Consider the following 18,719-nt stretch of genomic DNA (forward strand, 5'->3'; position numbering starts at 1 on the left):
TGCCGATCCAAAGCCGGGAGCCAGGAGCATCCTCCAGGTTTTCCCACCTGGGTGCAGGGGCTCAAGGGCTCGGGCCATCCTTACTGCTTCCCCAGGCCATAGCAGAGAGCTGGGTCAGAAGTAGAGCAGCTGGGACTTGAACTGGCGCCTGTTTAGGATTCTGGCACTGCAGGCAGCGGCCTTACCCGATAAACCATAGCGCTGGACCTTGTACTTTTTTTTTTTTTTAAGAGTTATTTATTTTATTTGAAAGGCAGAAGACAGAGCAAGACGAAGAGAAAGAGAGGGAGTTCTTCCACCCACTAGTTGAGCTCCCAAAAGTGAAGTCAGGAGCCAGGAACTCTATTCAGGTTTTCCACGTGGGTAGCAGGGCTCAAGCACTTGGGTCATCTGCTGCTGCTTTCCCAGGCATATTGGCAGAGAGCTGGATTGGAAGTGGAGCAGCCAGGGCTCGAAGCGGCATGAATATGGGAAGCTGGAGTTGAAGGCAGTGGCTCAACCTGCTGCAACACAATACTGGCCCCTCTGTGTGGAGTTTTAAAGGACTGTGATGATTCCTTTATTATGGTGGTAGGTTGCATTTTTAAATTCTCAAGGAGGCTTTCGAAAGTTGGTCCATGTAACAATATATAATAAAAATATGTTTTAATTATGTATTACATATCTAAACACTTTTAATAAAGAATTAATTTCAAAAGAACACTCCATAAAATATAAGTAGACATACCAACATCAATAGAAAGAAAGACTTGAAGTTTTGGCCAAACCTCAGACTTGTGTTTGGAGGACTGTAGCTGAATTAGTAGGCATTCTCTTGTGTGTATTCTTCAGTTTCCTTTGGAGGAAGGTTGGGATTCCTTTTCTTCTCAGAGTTAGCACTCAAATGAAATTGTCAAAGAGGATTTATTAGTGCTGCTATAACCAAACACCTCAGACTGGGTAATTTATTTAAAAAGAAAAAAAATTTTCTCACAATTCTGGGGGCTGGGAAATTGAAGATCAAATTGCTGTCTGGTGCCGGCGCCATGGCTCACTAGGCTAATCCTCCGCCTAGCGGCGCCGGCACACCGGGTTCTAGTCCCGGTCGGGGCGCCAGATTCTTTCCCGGTTGCCCCTCTTCCAGGCCAGCTCTCTGCTGTGGCCAGGGAGTGCAGTGGAGGATGGCCCAAGCGCATGGGAGACCAGGAGAAACACCTGGCTCCTGCCATTGGATCAGCGCGGTGCACCGGCCACAGTGCGCCGGCCGCGGCGGCCATTGGAGGGTGAACCAACAGCAAAGGAAGACCTTTCTGTCTCTCTCTCTCACTGTCAACTCTGCCTGTCAAAAAATAAAAATAAAAAATGAATAAATAAAATAAATAAACAAATTGCTGTCTGGTGAGAGTTTGGTGTCTCCTTCCAAGATGGTGCCTGGAAAGCTGCATCCCCCGGGGAGCACCCTGTGTCCACACACAGTGGAAGGCGAAAGGGAAACGAGGACACGGCCAGTTCCCTCCAGCCCTTTTGTGAGGCAGAGAGAGCCCTTTGGACCTAACCGCCTCCCAAAGCTCTCACCTCTCAGTACCACTGCCTTTGGGACCAGGCTTCAACGTGAATTTTGGAGGCAATGACACCAGGGAGCATGTGTACTCCCACTTCTTAGAGCCCAACCTAGGGCTCCTATACAACAGGTCTTCTCAAGTTCATGGAAAATGCATATTGTCTTAATTCCATGTTTCCATGAATTTCCTTTCTTTCCTTTCTTCCATCCATCTTTCTGTCTTTCTTTCAGAGGCAGAATTACAGAGAAAGGGAGAGACAGAGATCTTCCATCTGCTGGTTCATCCTCAAATGGCCACAACAGCTGGGGTTGGGCCAGGCTGAAGCCAGGAGCCAGGAGCTTCTTCCAGGCCTCCTATGTGGGTACAGGGGCCCAAGTACTTAGGCCATCTTCCACTGCTTTCTCAGGTGCATTAGCAGAGAGCTAGATCAAAAGTGGAGCAGCTAGGACTTGAACCGGCACCCATATGGGATGCCAACACTACAGGCAGAGGCTTAACCTTGTACTCCATGATGACGGCCCCTTCTATGACCTTTTTAAAATACCCTCTATCAAAATTATCTATGTCAAAACTCATCAAATATTATATTTAAAGTGTGCACATTTATTGAATGTCAATTATGCTTTATTTTACTTCATACTGTTACCTAGCAAAGGTCTATTAAGCAGTTAATGAGAAACGGTTATTCTGGAGCACAGTGAGAATATCTCTTAAAAAGGGGGCTAGTGTGGGGACTAGCATTGTGGTGCAGCAAGTGAAGCTGCCACCTGCAGTGCCAGCACTCCATATCAGAGTGCCAGTTTGAGTCCGGGCTGCTCTACTTCCAATCCTGCTCCTTGTTAATGCGCCTGGGAAAGCAGCAGAAGATGGCCCAAGTGGTTAGGCCCCTGCTACCCACATGGGAGACCCAAATGGAGTTTCAGGCTCCTGACTTCGGCTTGGTTCAGCATTGACCATTGCAGCCATTTGGAGTGTGAACCAGAAAAAGTAAATTCTCTCACTCTCTCTGACTCCATCTCACTACTACTCTGCCTTTCAACTAAATAAAATAAATCTTTAAAAGGGGTTGTGGGTACAGCATGAAAATCCTTGGTTTCTGTCTTTGTTCTTGGCAAGGCCCTTGTCCATTCATTTCAGCAGCCATATCTTGCAAAGGAAAGAGAACAATCATCCAAAGAAGCATCAGAACAATCAATAAGTACATTCAAGAAAAATGTTAATGGATCCACATTCCAAGGAAGAAGCATTTGGTGACCCAGGTAGAGAGTTAAGATCGTTTAAAAGGGAAAGAATTCGGATTGGCATAGACTTCCCGGCGGCAACGGGGAAGGCCAGAAAGCAGTGAAATAATGCATGCAGTGTACGCAAAGGAAGAAACTGAGCCAAAGAGTATTTTATATTCAGCCAAACTGTCCTTCAAACATTCAGGTGAAGACAAACAGACTTAATCCAACAAGAGCACAGAAAGCATCGATTGTATGAATCTACCAGTTACCTACTGGTGAATGAGCTACAGCTCGCCAAGGGAACACAGGACAATTTTACTCATCTGGCAATGAGAATTGAATGTTTTTAACTCTAGATCTGAAACAAACAACCAAAAATAAGACTAGGACTAGGAAGAGTAAAGGTGGGAATAAGGAAGACAGAATATTCCGTGCTCAGACAATATAGGCAGGCTTGGAATACATGAAAAAAAATATGGAGAAGGGGAAGAGAATTTGGAAGTAGAGTAAGTCTGGAAAGCTTTGTCTGTAGTTCAAGAGGATCAAAAGGTACCTTCTAAAGGAGACAAATCAAGTAGAAGAAGGATAAGTGCATTTAATGGCACAAAGGGGAGCCCTGATCAGGTAATGTCATTGATTGCATTTTTTTTATTTTTTATTTAGTAAATATAAATTTGCAAAGTACAGTTAATGGATTACAATAGCTCCCCCCCGTAATTTCCCTCCCACTCACACCCCTCCCATCTCCCGCTCCCTCTCCCATTCCATTCACATCAAGATTCATTTTCAATTATCTTTAAATACAGAAGATCAATTCAGTATATATTAAGTAAAGATTTCATCAGTTTGCACTCACACAGAACATAAAGTGTAAAATACTGTTTCAGTACTAGTAATAGCATTACTTCACCTTGGACAACACACTAAGGACAGATCCCACATGAGAAGTAAGTACACAGTGACTCCTGTTGTTGACTTAACAATTTGACACTCTTGTTTATGGCATCAGTAATCTCCCTAGGCTCTAGTCATAAGTTGCCAAGGCTATGGAAGTCTTTTGAGTTCGCTGACTTCGATCTTATTCTGACAGGGTCATAGTCAAAGTGGAAGTTCTCTCCTCCCTTCAGAGAAAGGTACCTCCTTCTTTGATGGCCCCGTTCTTTCCACTGGGATCTCACTCGCAGAGATCTTCCATTTAGGTCTTCTTTTTTTTTTTTTTTCCAGGGTGTCTTGGTTTTCCAAGGGAAAGGGACAAATATCACATGTTCTCCCTGATCGGCGACAACTAACTGAGCACCAAAGAGGAAACCTGTTGAAGTGAAATGGACACTATGAGAAACAGTGACTTGATCAGCTCTTGTCCTGACTGTTGATGTACAATATAATACTTTATCCATTTTAGTATTTTCTCTTTGTTTTGTTCTAGTACTATTGGTTGAACTCTGTGATTAACACACAATTATTCTTAGGTGTTTAAATTTTAACTGAAAAGTGATCCCTATTAAATATAACAGTGGGAATAAGAGAGGGAGGAGATGTACAATTTGGGACATGCTCAATTGGACTTGCCCCAAATGGTGGAGTTAGAATCGTGCCAGGGGATCCCAATACAATCCCATCAAGGTGGCATGTACCAATGCCATCTCACTAGTCCAAGTGATCAATTTCAGTTCACAATTGGTCACACTGATAGGTCTAAGAGTCAAAGGGATCACACAAACAAGTCTAGTGTCTGCTAATACTAGCTGATAGAATCAAAAAGGGAGGGAACGATCTATCATGGGAAGCGGGATACACAGTAGACTCATAGAATGGCAGATGTCCTAAATAGCACTCTGGCCTCAGATTCAGCCCTTAAGGCATTCGGATATGGCTGAAGAGCCCATGAGAGTATTTTAGGCATGGAAAACCGTTTGCATTTTTTAAAAAGATTTATTTATTTATTTATTTATTTGAGGGGCAGAGTTACAGACAGAGGGAGAGACCTAGAGAAAGGTCTTGCATCTGCTGGTTCACTCCCCAGATGGCCGCAACAGACATGGCTGGGCCAGGTCGAAGCCAGGAGCCAGGAGCTTCCTCTGGGTCTCCCATGTGGGTGCAGGTGCCCAAGCACTTGGGGATCTTCCACTGCTTTCCCAGGACCTTAACAGGGAGCAAGATCAAAAATGGAGCAGCTGGAACTTAAACTGGCACCATATGGGATGCTGGCACCACAGGCAGAGGCTTAACCTACTACACCACAGTGCCAGCCCCCTATCAGTTGAATTTGGATATAGAAAGAGAAGGAGGTGAGACAGGAGGAAGAAGACACAAACTGTGTTGTATAGCATGGAAGCAATAAATATTATTCAAGCAAAGGTGAGGGTGAAAGGAAACATATAAAGTCTAACTGTAAAGATACCCATGAAAAAAATAAAATGGCATTTTGATTAGCAGAAGGACTACAATAACAACAACAAAAAACAGGCCTGGAAACAGAATTAAACTTAAATACAATGCACATACAAAAAATACATAAAATATGCATTGCAGAATAATCAATCATCATAAATTACATATTCATTATGTACTACCTGAGTCAGGAAATGCAACATTACTAGCATTCCTTCCTGATTTTAATCTCTTTCCAGAGACAGATAACTACTAACCTGACTTGTATGGTAATTACATGCTTTTACAAATAATTTTTAAATTTTTTAAAATATTTATTTAGTTAGTTGAAAGGCAGAGTTACAGACAGGGGAGACAAAGGGTGGGGTTGGGGGGGACGGGGGTGGAGAGAGAATCTATCTTCCATCCACTAGTTTACTTCCCAAATGGCCTCAACAGCCAGGGTTGGGTCAGGCTGAAACCAGGAGCCTGGAATTCCCTCCTTGTCTTCCACATGGGAAGCTTGGGTCCAAGCACTTGGGCCATCTTCTGTAGCCCTCCTAGGTGCATTGGCTAGGAGCTAGATCAAAAGTAGAGCAGCCAGGATTCAATCTGGTGCCCATATGAGGTGCCAGTGTCACAGGTGGCTGTTCAATCCACTGCATCACAACACCAGCCCCAATCTTTAAGAGTTTTAACAGACACATTAAGTTTGTTCATACTGGGGTCGGCACCGCAGTGCAGTGGGTTAAGTTCCAGTCTGCAGTGGCAGAATCCCATATGGGAGCCGATTCAAGTCCTGCTTGTTCCACTTCTGGTCAGTTCTGCTATGGCCTGGGAAAGCAGTAGAAGATGGCCAAGCCCTTGGGCCCCTGCACCCATGTGGGAGACCCGAAAGAAGCTCCTGGCTCCTGGCTTCGGATAGGCACAGCTCCAGCCATTGTGGCCAACTGGAGAGTGAGCCAGTGATGGAAGACCTCTCTCTCTCTCTCTCTCTCTCTCTCTCTCTCTCTGCCTCTCCTTTTCTCTCTGTGTAACTCTTTCAAGTAAATAAATAAATCTTTTTTAAAAATTAAAAAAAAAATCCTGCTCTGCTGCTTGCCGCTTATCTCTGTCTCTGCTTTAAATTCAACTCTCACTCTAAGCTAAGAACTTGGAATAAACCATGCTGGGAACCCCTGGTTCCACAACACAGCTGCTGGTTCACCCCTAAAATGCCCACAAATAGGCAGGAACTCAATACAGGTCTTCCACATGGTTAGCAGGCACTCAAGTACTTGAACCATCAGTTACTGCCTCAAAGGTGTGCATTAGCAGAAAAGTGGAGCTGGGAAAGGAATATCAAACCCAGGTACTGTCATGTGGGAAGCAGAGGTTCTGTGCATCTTAACCAGTTAGGATAAGCACCTGCCCTTTTTTATTTTAAAATGTGTTTCGGGGCAGGTAGTTGGCCTGCTGGTTAAAATGCTGGTTAGGGAGCCTGCCATGGAATTTGGCACAGCAGCTAAGACACTGCCTGGGATGTCCATGTCTCAAATCAGAGTGTCTTGTTTAAGTTCTATCCCTGATTCTGACTGTAGCTCCCTGCTGATGCATACATGGGAAACCTTGATAATGGCTCTGGTCATTGGGTTCCTGCTACCAACATGGGAGATCTGGATTGAGTTCTCAAATACTGGCTTTTGCTTGGTCCAGCCCTAGCCCTTGTGGGCATGTAGGAGTGAACCAGAAAAAAAAAAAAAAAAAAGGAGTGAACCAGAGGATGGACAATCTCTCTCTCCTTTCTCTGTATGTCTCTCTACCTTTCAAATAATAATAAATGAATAATATGTTACAAAAGGATTCATACATTATATCATATGTATCTTTAAATTATGCAATTTCTTGAAAGGAGAATATTTTGTTTTCTGGACATAACAATAATTTATTTACCAAGCTTCTCATGATCAATCTTTGCATTCTGTCAAATGGAGGTATTGTAGCTTGTCTGTTTCCATGTGCATCTCAATGATTACCAACAATATTCACAGTCATATTTTGTGAGCAATTTAACATAAATGTTCTTGTGAATCCTCTTGTCCAATTTTTTCCAGTTGATTGCCTTTTTTTTTACTTGTTGATTTTTAAGATGTCTTTATATAATCAGATTAGGAATCCTTTGTGAGTTAATATGTATTGTAAGTGGCAGTCCATCTTTCTACTCTTTTTATGATGTTTTTGGATGAGCACAATTTCTTATATTTAATTTAGACTAATTTACCTGTTTTTTTCTTTACAATTGATGGTTTTAGAAACTAGATAAGAAATCTTCCTTCACCCTGAGGATATTAATGCATACAATTTAAAAAAAAAATGCCTCTCTTTCTCTCTTTTTAAAACGATTATCTGTTCCAGCCCCGCGGCTCAATGGGCTAATCCTCCACCTAGCGGCGCCGGCACACCGGGTTCTAGTCCCGGTTGGGGCGCCGGATTCTTTCCCGGTTGCCCCTCTTCCAGGCCAGCTCTCTGCTGTGGCCCAGGAAGGCAGTGGAGGATGGCCCAAGTGCTTGGGCCCTGCACCCCATGGGAGACCAGGAGAAGCACCTGGCTCCTGGCTTCAGATCAGCGTGGTGTGCCGCCCGTAGCACGCCAGCCACGGCGGCCATTGGAGGGTGAACCAACGGCAAAAGGAAGACCTTTCTCTCTGTCTCTCTCTCTCTCACTGTCCACTCTGCCTGTCAAAACAAACAAACAAACAAACAAACAAACAAAAACCGATTATTTGAAAGGCAGAATGAGAGAGAGAAGGCGATCTTCCATCCCTTGGTTTACGCCCGAAATGGCCACAACAGGCCAGGTGAGGGCAGGCTGAAGTCAGAAGTCAGGAACTCCACCCAGATGTTTTATTGAAATTTGATGTTTGTTTTAAAAAATCTACGCAATGGAATACCATGTAACCATAAAAACAACAAGGTGGGCTGGCACTGTGGCGTAATGAGGAAAGCCTCCCCCTGCATGGTCAGCAGCCCTTATGGGTGCCAGTTTGTGTCCCAGCTGCTCCACTTCCGATCCAGCTCCCAGCTAATGGCCTGGGAAAAGCAGCAAAAGATGGTCCAGGTACTTGGGCCCCTGTGTCCATGTGGGAGACCTAGAAGAAACTCCTGGCTCCTGGCTTTGGCCTGGTCCAGCCCTTGCTCTTGCAGCCATCTAGGGAATGAACCAGCAGATAGAAGATCTTGCTCTTTCTCTTTCCCTCTCTCTCTATAACTCTGATCTTTGAATAAACAAATCTTTAAGGCCGGCGCCGCAGCTCACTAGGCTAATCCTCTGCCTGTGGTGCTGGCACACCGGGTTCTGGTCCTGGTCGGAGCGCTGGATTCTGTCCCTGTTGCTCCTCTTCCAGTCCGGCTCTCTGCTGTTGCCCGGGAGTGCAGTGGAGGATGGCCCAGGTCTTTAGACCCCGCACCTGCAAGGGAGACCAGGAGAAGCACCTGGCTCCTGGCTTTGGATCAGCGCGGTGCACCGGCCACAGCGGCCATTGGAGGATGAACCAACAGTAAAGGAAGACCTTTCTCTCTGTCTCTCTCTCTCTCACTGTCCACTCTGCTTGTCAAAAAAAAAAAAAAAATCTTTAAAAAAAAAAAGGGAAGATTTCTATGTACTAGTAAGGAATGAAAAATGTAAACTACCAGATGATATGATGTCTTTTGCATAAAGAAAAGAGAAATATGAATATTCATATTCTCCCCCTACCCCGGAAAGCAACACAATACAACAACACAGCAAGAATAAAGCAGAAACTAATGAAAAGATTATGATAGAGATTGGTGGGAATGAGATTTAAGGGACAAGGATAGGAACAAAACATCTTTAAATATACTTTTGCATGCTGTTTTGAATTTTAATCATGTAAATACTTTATTTATTAAAAAATAAAATTTAAAAGGATGAAAAGTATTGAATGATACTTACTGACTTGGGAAGATATTTGTATTAAACGAAAACAATACACAGTGTCATCTCTTTTATGTTTCTATAACATAGTACCTGAGACTGGGTTACTTATAAAGAGGTTTATTTTGCTCATGATTCTGACAGCATCCTGGTGAGGGCCTCAGGGCTGTGTCACATCACAGCAGAGAAGCAGGAAGGAAACCAGCCATGGGGAGAAGGAGCATGCACAGGGTGGCTCACTTTATACCCACCCATTCTCATGGGAACTGATTCAGTCCCACAAGATATGACTAACTCCTGAAAGACAGAATGAACCTATCCAAAAGGATGGAGCCCCTATGACCTAACCTCCTTCTACCAGGCCTTGCCTCTTAAAGTTTTCCTTACCTTGATCTTTCCATACTGGGGACCAAGTTTCTAGCACTTGAACTCTTAGGGGACCAACATGTGACAATATGTAAGCCATAGCACTCAATATGACCCAGTGAAAAGGTATGTGTTTGGGGTGAGTGTCCGGCCTAGCAGTTCAGATGACTGCATCGCGTGTCAGAGCACCTGGGCTCAACTACCCCCAATTCCTGACTCCCACTTCCGGAAAATGCAGACCTGGGAAGCAGCAGCAGCAGAGTTCCTGTCACCCATGTGGGAGACTGAATTCCTGGCTCACGGATTGGGCCAGGCCTCACTCAGTCCCAGGCATTATAGGCATTTGGGAAGTGAACTAGCAGATGGGAGTTCACTTTTAAATTCAAACAAACAGAAAACACAACAGGGGGCCATCAGTTTGGCCTAGAAGGTCAAGCTGCTGCCTACAGCACTGGCATCTTATATAGGTGTTGATTCAAGTCCTGGCTGCTCCACTTCCAATCCAGCTCACTGCTAATGTATCTGGGAAAGCAGCAGAAGATGGCCCCAATGCTTGGGCTCCTGCACCCATGTGGGAGACCTGGATGAAGCTCCTGGCTCCTGGCTTGTGGCCATTTGGGCAGTAGAACAATGGGTGAAAGATGTCTCTCTATCGCTCTCTCTTTCAAATAAATAAAAAATATTCTTTTAAAATTAAAAATAAAACCAAAAACATATAATTTCAAAACACATGTATATTTTTAAAAAGATACACACCAATATGTTAATAGTGGTGATCACTGCTCACAGAATCACCTTATTTTAACTTTTACATTTTTTCTATGTAAACAAGTTTTTAACAAATATTTATTTGAAAGGCAGAGTTATAGAGAGGCAGAGTCAAAAAGAGAGAGAGAAGAGAGAGAGAGAGAACCATCTGCTGGGTCACTCCCCAAATAGCCACAACAGCCAGAGCTGGGCTGATCCAAAGTCAGGATCCAGGAGCTTCTTCTGGGTCTCCCACATGGGTGCAGGGGCCCCAGCAATTGAGCCATCTTTGGCTGCTTTCCCAGGCCATAGCAGAGAGCTGGTTCAGAAGAGCAGCCAGGATTAAAACCAGCACCCATATGGGATGCAGGCAGCAGCTTTACCCACTATGCCACAGAACTGGTCCCACAAGTTTTTTTTTTGTTTGTTTTTGTTTTTTAAGATTTATTTATTTACTTGAGAAGCAGAGTTACAGACAGAGGCAGAGACAGAGAGAAAGGTCTTCCATCCACTGATTCACTCCTCAGATGGCCACAATGGCCAGAGCTGAGCTGATCTGAAGCTAAGAGCCAGCAGCTTCTTCAAGTCTCCTATGTGGGTGTAGGGCATCTTCTACTGCTTTCCCAGGCCATCAGCAGAGAGCTGGATCGGAAGAGGAGCAGCCAAGACATCAGCCAGTGCCCATATAGGATATAGCTACTGCAGGCGGTGGCTTAACCAGTTACACCACAGTGCCAGTCCCACCAAGATTTTTTTAAAATAATAAACATATTACACTTCAAAATGCAACTTCTGGGGCCGGTGCAGTGGTGTAGTGGGTAAAGCCACAGCCTGTAGTGCCAGCATCCCATATGGGCACCGGTTCGTATCCTGGCTGCTCCACTTCTGATCCAGCTCTCTGCTATGGCCTGGGAAAGCAGGAGAAGATGGACCAAGTCCTTGGGCCCCTGCACCCATGTGGGAGACCCAGAGGAAGCTCCTGGATCCTGGTTTTGGATTGGCGCAGCTCCAGCCGTTGCAGCCATCTGGGGAGTGAACCAGTGGATGGAAGATCGATCTCTCTCTCTCTCTCACTTTCTCTCTCTGTGTCTCTCCCTCACTCTAACACTGACTTTTAAATGAATAAATAAATCTTCAAACTCCTGGATCCTGGCTTCGGATTGGCACAGCCTCCAGCCATTGCAGCCAATAGGGGAGTAAACCAGTGGATAGAAGACGCTGCTCTCTCTCTCTCTCTGCCTCTCCTTCTCTGTGTAACTCTTACTTTCAAGTAAATAAATAAATCTTTTAAAAATATTGCAACTTCTAATTTTTAAAAAATTTATTTATTTTCATTTATTTGAAAGGCAAGTAGACAGTGAAGGAGACAGAAAGACAGAGGTGAGATCTTGCATTTGCTAGCTCAGTTCCAAATGCCTGCAACAGCCAGGGCTGGGCCAGGCTGAAGTGAGGAACTTGGAACTCAATGTGGATTCTGCATGTACATGGCAGGGACCCAATACTGGAGCCATCACCTGCTGCACCGGGGTGTTCACTAGTAGGGAACTGCCCCTGTTGAACTCTATTTTAAGAAAGCATAACAGGGAGTTGAAGTTAGGTACAGTTGAGACACCACATGGGGAGCCTGTGACACTGGCATCCCATATGTGCATCCAGCTGCTCCACTTCTGATCCAGCTGCTTGTTAATATTCCTGGAAAAGCCGCAGAAGATGGCCCAAGTCCTTGGGCCGATACATCCACAAGGGAGACCCGGATGGAGTTCCAGACTCCATCCTATAGTTCTGGCCATTGTTACCATTTGGGGAGGGAACAAATGAATGGAAACTCACTTGCCCTTTCTCTCTCTCTCTCTCTCTCTCTGTAACTCTGCCTTTCAAATAAATATTTTTTTAAACAGTTCCACTTGGAACTCAGCATCTCATATTAGAATGCCTGGGTTCTAGTGGGTTTGCTTCTGATTCCCACTTCCTGCTAATGCATACGCTGTGATGCACCAGGTGATGCTCATGTAGTTGGATCCCTGCCATCCCCATGGGAGACCTGAATTCCCAGTTTCAGCCTATTCTGTCCACTGCTATAGCAGGCATCTGGGGAGTGAACCAACAGATGGAAAATCACTCTCCATCTTTCTTTGTCTCTTTGTCTGCCTCTCTTTCAAATAAATAAATAATTAAAAAAAAATAAAGTAGGAGGGGCCAGTGCCGTGGCTCACTTGACTGAACCTCCGCCTGTGGCACCAGCATCCCATATGGGTGCCAGGTTCTAGTCCCGGTGTCTCCTCTTCCAGTCCAGCTCTCTGCTGTGGCCCAGGAGTGCAGTGGAGGATGGCCCAGGTGCTTGGGCTCCTGCACCGGCATGGGAGACCGGGAGGAGGCACCTGGCTCCTGGCTTCAGATCAGCATAGTTCCAGCTGTGGCGGCCATTTGGGGGGTGAACCAATGGAGGGAAGACCTGTCTAACTCTGTCAAAAATAATAATAAAAAATATAAAAATAAAGTAGGAGATGGCATTGTGGCACTACGGGTTAAGCTGCCACCTGCAATATAGGCATCCCATATGAGTGTTGATTTGCAATCCAGCTGTTCCACTTCCGATGTTTTGCTAATGTACCTGCAGAAACAGCAGAAGGTGGCCCAAGAGCTTTGGCCCCTGCCACCCATGTTAGAGACCCAGATGGAGTTCCTGACTTCTGGCTCCTGCCTGGCCCAGCCAGGCAATGAATCAGCTGGTGGAAGATTCATTCTCTCCCTCTCTCTCTCTCTCCCTCTCCCTCTCCATCTCTGTAATCCTGCCTTTCAAGTAAATAAAATAAATCTTTTAAAAGAGCAATATTTAAAAACAACTTAGTTAATTTCAGTTTATTATGTCTAGAATTTGGATCTCAGGTTTTTTTGTACTTGATTCTCCATCCTTCAACACAAAATTCTACCTGGCAAAGGCAATTCAATGTATTTACTAAGCCAGCTCATTTTCCTTCCTAAAGACTATATTTCCCAGCCACTCCCCAGCTGCTGGACGTCCAAAAAACAATAGCAGGTGGGTGTTTGGCACAGTGGTTAAGCTGCTACTTGGAATGTGCTCTTCCCATATCTGAGTGCCCAGGTATAAGTCCCAGCTCTGTTCTCCATTTTAGCTTTCTGTTAATGAGCTCCCCGGGAGACAAAGAGTGGCTCAAGTACTTGCATCCCTGTCACCCAAATGGAAGACCTGGGTAGAATTCTGGACTTCTGGCTTGGCCTGGCCCAACCCTGGCCGGTGCAGGCATTCGGAGAGTGAACCAACAGATGAAAGAATGCTCTCTCTCTCTCTTTCAAATAAAATGAAAAATTGAAAAAACAAATAGTATTTGTTCTTCATGTGAAACCCACTAGGATTTCTCTTGTGGTGTTTTATAGTGGGCCAGGAGGTGGCCTTTGTTTAGTTTTTGTGAAAAAGATTTATTTATGTATTTGAAGGTTAGAGTTACAGAGAGAGAAAGAGAGAGAGAGAGAGAGAGAGAGAGAGAGAGCACTCTTCCATCTGCTGGTTCACTCCCCAGATGGCCACAACAGCCAGGGCTGGGCCAGGCCTAATCCAGGAGCCAAGAGCTTCCTCCAGGTCTCCCATGTGGGTGCAGGGCCCAAATACTTGCTGCTTTCCCAGGCCATTAGCAGGGAGATGGACCAGAAGTGGAGCAGCCGGGACAGGAACCAGCATCCATATGGGATACTGGTGTTACAGGTGGTGGCTTTACCCGCCATGCCACAGCACTGGCCTCAGGAGGTGTCCTTTGGTTTGGGTCTTCCTTATAGCCCTCCCCCCCAAAATCAAAATTCTGTATACAGGGAAATTCCAATTCTTTTATTCCCTTCTTCTTCTTCTCTCCTTCTTCTTAAATATTTATTTATTTGAAAGGCAGAGTTACAGAGAGGCAGAGGCAGGGGCAGAGAGAGAGAGAGAGAGAGAGTCTTCCATCCACTGGTTCACTTCTCAAATGGCCACAACAGCTGGAGCAGGGCTGATCCGAAGCCAGTAGCCAGGAGCTTCTTCCTGTCTCCCATGTGGGTACAGGGGCCCAAGGACTTGGGCCATCTTCCATTGCTTTCCCAGGCCATAGCAGAGAGCCAGATCAGAAATGGAGCAGCCAGGACTTGAACCGGCATCCATATGGGATGCTGGCACTATAGGCAGCAGCTTTACCTGCTATGCCACAGAACTGGCCCCTATTTCTTTCTTCTTATTCAACCTTGATACTATCTTTCATCCTTTTTTAGGATAGCTACCTGAATTTCCCAAAATGTAGGCATAGTTAAGGTGCAAGTTGGTATTTTTTTAAAGATTTATTTATTTATTTGAAAGTCAGAGTTACACACAGAGAGGAAAGGCAGAGAGAGAGAGAGAGAGAGAGAGAGAGAGAGAGAGGTCTTCTATCCGATGGTTCACCCCTCAAATGGCCGCAATGGCTGGAGCTGAGCCAATCTGAAGCCAGGAGCCAGGAGCTTCTTCTTGGTCTCCCACATGGGTGCATCTTACTTGGGCCATCTTCCACTGCCTTCCCGGGCCATAGCAGAGAGCTGGACAGAAAGAGGAGCAGCCAGGTCTCCAACCGGTGTCCATAGGGGATGCCGGCACATCAGGCCAGGGCGTTAACCCACTGTGCCACAGAGCCGGCCCCACAAGTTGGTATTGTAAGCAATTAATGACCTCCCAATAATATACACATTAAAACAGGAAATCTTTGGGTTCCATAAATATGAAAACCAATGCACTGATCCCTCCTTTTTTAAAAAATTGTCTACTTATGCCGGCGCCGCGGCTCACTAGGCTAATCCTCCGCCTAGCGGCGCCGGCACACCGGGTTCCAGTCCCGGTCGGGGCGCCGGATTCTGTCCCGGTTGCCCCTCTTCCAGGCCAGCTCTCTGCTGTGGCCAGGGAGTGCAGTGGAGGATGGCCCAGGTGCTTGGGCCCTGCACCCCATGAGAGACCAGGAAAAGCACCTGGCTCCTGGCTCCTGCCATCGGATCAGCGCGGCGCGCCGGCTGCAGCGCGCTGTCCGCGGCGGCCATTGGAGGGTGAACCAACGGCAAAGGAAGACCTTTCTCTCTGTCTCTCTCTCTCACTGTCCACTCTGCCTGTCAAAAAAAAAAAAAAATTGTCTACTTATTTCTTTTCACCTATTTGAAAGAAGAGAAAGAGAAGAGATCCCATCTGCTGCCTCACTTCCCAAATGCCCACAACGGCCAGGCCGAAACCCAGAGTTTGGAACTCCACTGGGGTCTCCTATGTGGGTGGCAGGAGCCCAAGCTCTTAAGCCATCTTGTGCTGCCTCCCAGGATGCAATAGTAGAAAACTGGATCAGAAGTGCAGTATCAATCACTCCAATATGGGATGTGAATGTTCCAAGTGGTGGCTTAACCTGCTGTGCCATAATATCCATCCCTGCATCAATCTCTTACTGAATTACACTCTAAGGTGTAATCAATCTGTTGTACACCTGAGTCGTATATATTATTTAACAATGTTCTCATATCTTTGGGCACTGGTTCAATTATTACCTCAGAAATCTCACATCTGGGATGCTTGGTTAGCCTAGCAGTTGAGATGCCAGTATCTCATGTCAGACAGAATGCCTGGATTTGATATCCAACTCCTGATTTCAGCTTCCTGCTGATGTGTATCCTGGGAGGCAGTGGTGATGGCTCAAGTAAACTGGTCCCCTGCCACCAACATGGGAGGCTGGGATTAAATTTCTGGCCTCTGGCTTCAGCCCAACCTAGCCCCAGCCCTTGCAGGCATTTGAGGAATGAACCAGTAGAAGGGAACTCAGTCTTTCTTTCTTTCTTTCTTTCTTTTTTTTTTTTTTTTTGACAGGCAGAGTGGACAGTGAGAGAGAGAGACAGAGAGAAAGGTCTTCCTTTGCCGTTGGTTCACCCTCCAATGGCCGCCACGGCTGGCGCGCTGCAGCCGGCACACCGCGCTGATCCGATGGCAGGAGCCAGGAGCCAGGTGCTTTTCCTGGTCTCTCATGGGGTGCAGGGCCCAAGCACCTGGGCCATCCTCCACTGCACTCCCTGGCCACAGCAGAGGGCTGGCCTGGAAGAGGGGCAACCGGGACAGGATCCGGCGCCCCGACCGGGACTAGAACCTGGTATGCTGGTGCCGCTAGGCGGAGGATTAGCCTAGTGAGCCGCGGCGCCGGCCTGGGAACTCAGTCTTTCTGTCTCTGCCTCTCAAATAAATGCATAAAAATTTTATTTATTTTATTTTTGAAAGATCAATTTCTTTATTTTGAGAGGCAGAGAGAGAGAGAGAGAGAGAAAGAAAGAAGGAAAGGGAAACAGAAAGAGAAAGAGAAATCTTCCAACCTCTGGTTCACTCCCCAAATGGTCACAATGGTTGGGGCTGGGCCAGGCTGAGGCCAAGAAGCAGGGGCTTCTTCCAGTTCTCCCTCGTGGGTACAGGGGACCAAGCACTTGGGCCACCTTTCACTGCTTTCCCAGGCCATAGCAGAGAGCTGGACTGGAAGTGGAGCAGCTGGGACTCCCATATGGATGCCAGTGCCGCAGGCCGTAGCTTTAACCCACTGTACCACAGTTTTTTAAAAAAAATTTTAAAAATTATTTATTTAACAGGTATAGATATAGATATATAGAGAGAGACAGAGAGAAAGGTCTTCCCTCCATTAGTTCACCCCCTAAGTGGCCACCACGGCTGGCACTGCGCCGATCCAAAGCCAGGAGCCAGGTACTTCTTCCTGGTCTCCGACATGGGTACAGGTGCCAAAGCACTTGGGCCATCCTCCACTGACCTCCGGGGCCACAGCAGAGAGCTGGACTGAAGAGGAGCAATCGGGATTAGAACCTGGCGCCCATATGGGATGCCGGAGCTGCAAGGTGGAGGATTAACCAAGTGAGCCATGGCGCCCGCCCCAGTACCACAGTTTTTAAAAAGATTCATTTCGGGGCTGGCACAGTGGTGAAACGTGATGAAGCACTGACCTGAAGTGCCAACATCCCATATGAGTGCTGGTTCTAGTACCGGTTGCTCCTCTTCCGATCCAGCTCTCTGCTATGGCCTCGGAAAGCAGTAGAAGATGGCCCAAGTCCTTGGGCCCCTGCACCATGTGGGAGACCCGGAAGAATCTCCTGACTCCTGGCGCAGAGCTCCGGCTGTTGTGGCCATCTGGGGAGTGAACCAGCGGATGGAAGTTCTCTCTCACTGTGTCTCTACCTCTCTCTGTAACTCTACCTCTCAAATAAATAAAATAAATCTTTTAAAAAAATTATTTTTTTAAAAAAAATTTGAATGGCAGAGTTAGAGAGATAGAGATAGAGATAGAGATAGAGGTAGAGATAGAGATAGAGATAGAGAGAAACAGAGCTAGAGCTAGAGCTAGAGCTAGATAGGGGAGGGGAGAGAGAGAGAGATCTTCCATGTGTTGGTTCACTCCCTAAGTGATTGCAATGGCCAGGGTTGGGCCAGGATGAAGCCAGGAATCAGGAGCTTCATGCAGGTCTCCCGCATAGGTGCAGGGGCCAAGCACTTGGGCCATTCTCTGCTGCTTTCCCAGGTGCATTAGCAGGGAGCTAGATGGGAAGTGAAGCAGTCAGGACTTGAACCAGTGTCCACATGGGATGCTGGTGTTGCATGCAATGGCTTAGCCTACTGTGCCTCAACACCAGCTTCCCCCCAATTTTTTTTCATGTGGAGAGAGACAGACAGACAAGCAAACAGATACAGAGAGTTCTCCTATCTGTTGGTTTACTCCCCAAATGTTCATTGACAGCCAGGGCTGGGCCAGGCCAAAATCAGGAGCCTGGAACCCATTCTGGGTTTCCCATGTGGGTGACAGGGACCTAAGAACCTAAGCTATTCCCTGCTGTCTCCCAGGGTGCACACTGATGGAAGCTAAAGTGGAGAACAGACCTGAGACTCAAACCCAGGCACTGATACAGGATTCCAACATTCCAAGGAGTAGCTTCACTGCTGTGCCAAATGCCCACCCATGTTGAATATTTAATAAGCACCTATACATTGAGCATTGTGATAAAATGCTCAGGAAAAGCAGGTGTCAACTCTATTCTCATTAATTTTCATAACAGAAATAAAGATTAATTAGATAGTAACACAAAAGAATGCATTATTACAAATTTATATTAATGATAAAAGGATATACTATGTGCATCTATGGGTTAGCCTTGTTCTAAATACTTTAATGGAGTAATCATTAGATAACTTATTTGTACTATAATATGTATACAGTGGGTAACTATTAACTATTATTCTTACTTACATGGGTATACACTAAGAAATGGAGGCAGAGAAAGATTAAATAAATTGTTCAAAGGCACATAGCTGGTGGACAGAGCTGGAGCTCAAACCCATTGTGGTACCTGCTCTTAACCACTACACTATATTGCTTTACTAAACAGCCCTGAGGGAAAGCAACAAGATCTATGAGAACATCTGACAAAGAAAACTGATCTAGATTGGAGTGAAAGTACTGCTTGAGCTGAGACTTCGTTTGAATAGCAATTAATTCTGTAAAGTAGGTGG

This window comes from Oryctolagus cuniculus, chromosome 7, assembly GCF_051225735.1.
Source record: "Oryctolagus cuniculus isolate XC-2025 breed Fujian yellow rabbit chromosome 7, ASM5122573v1, whole genome shotgun sequence".
NCBI lineage: Eukaryota > Metazoa > Chordata > Mammalia > Lagomorpha > Leporidae > Oryctolagus > Oryctolagus cuniculus.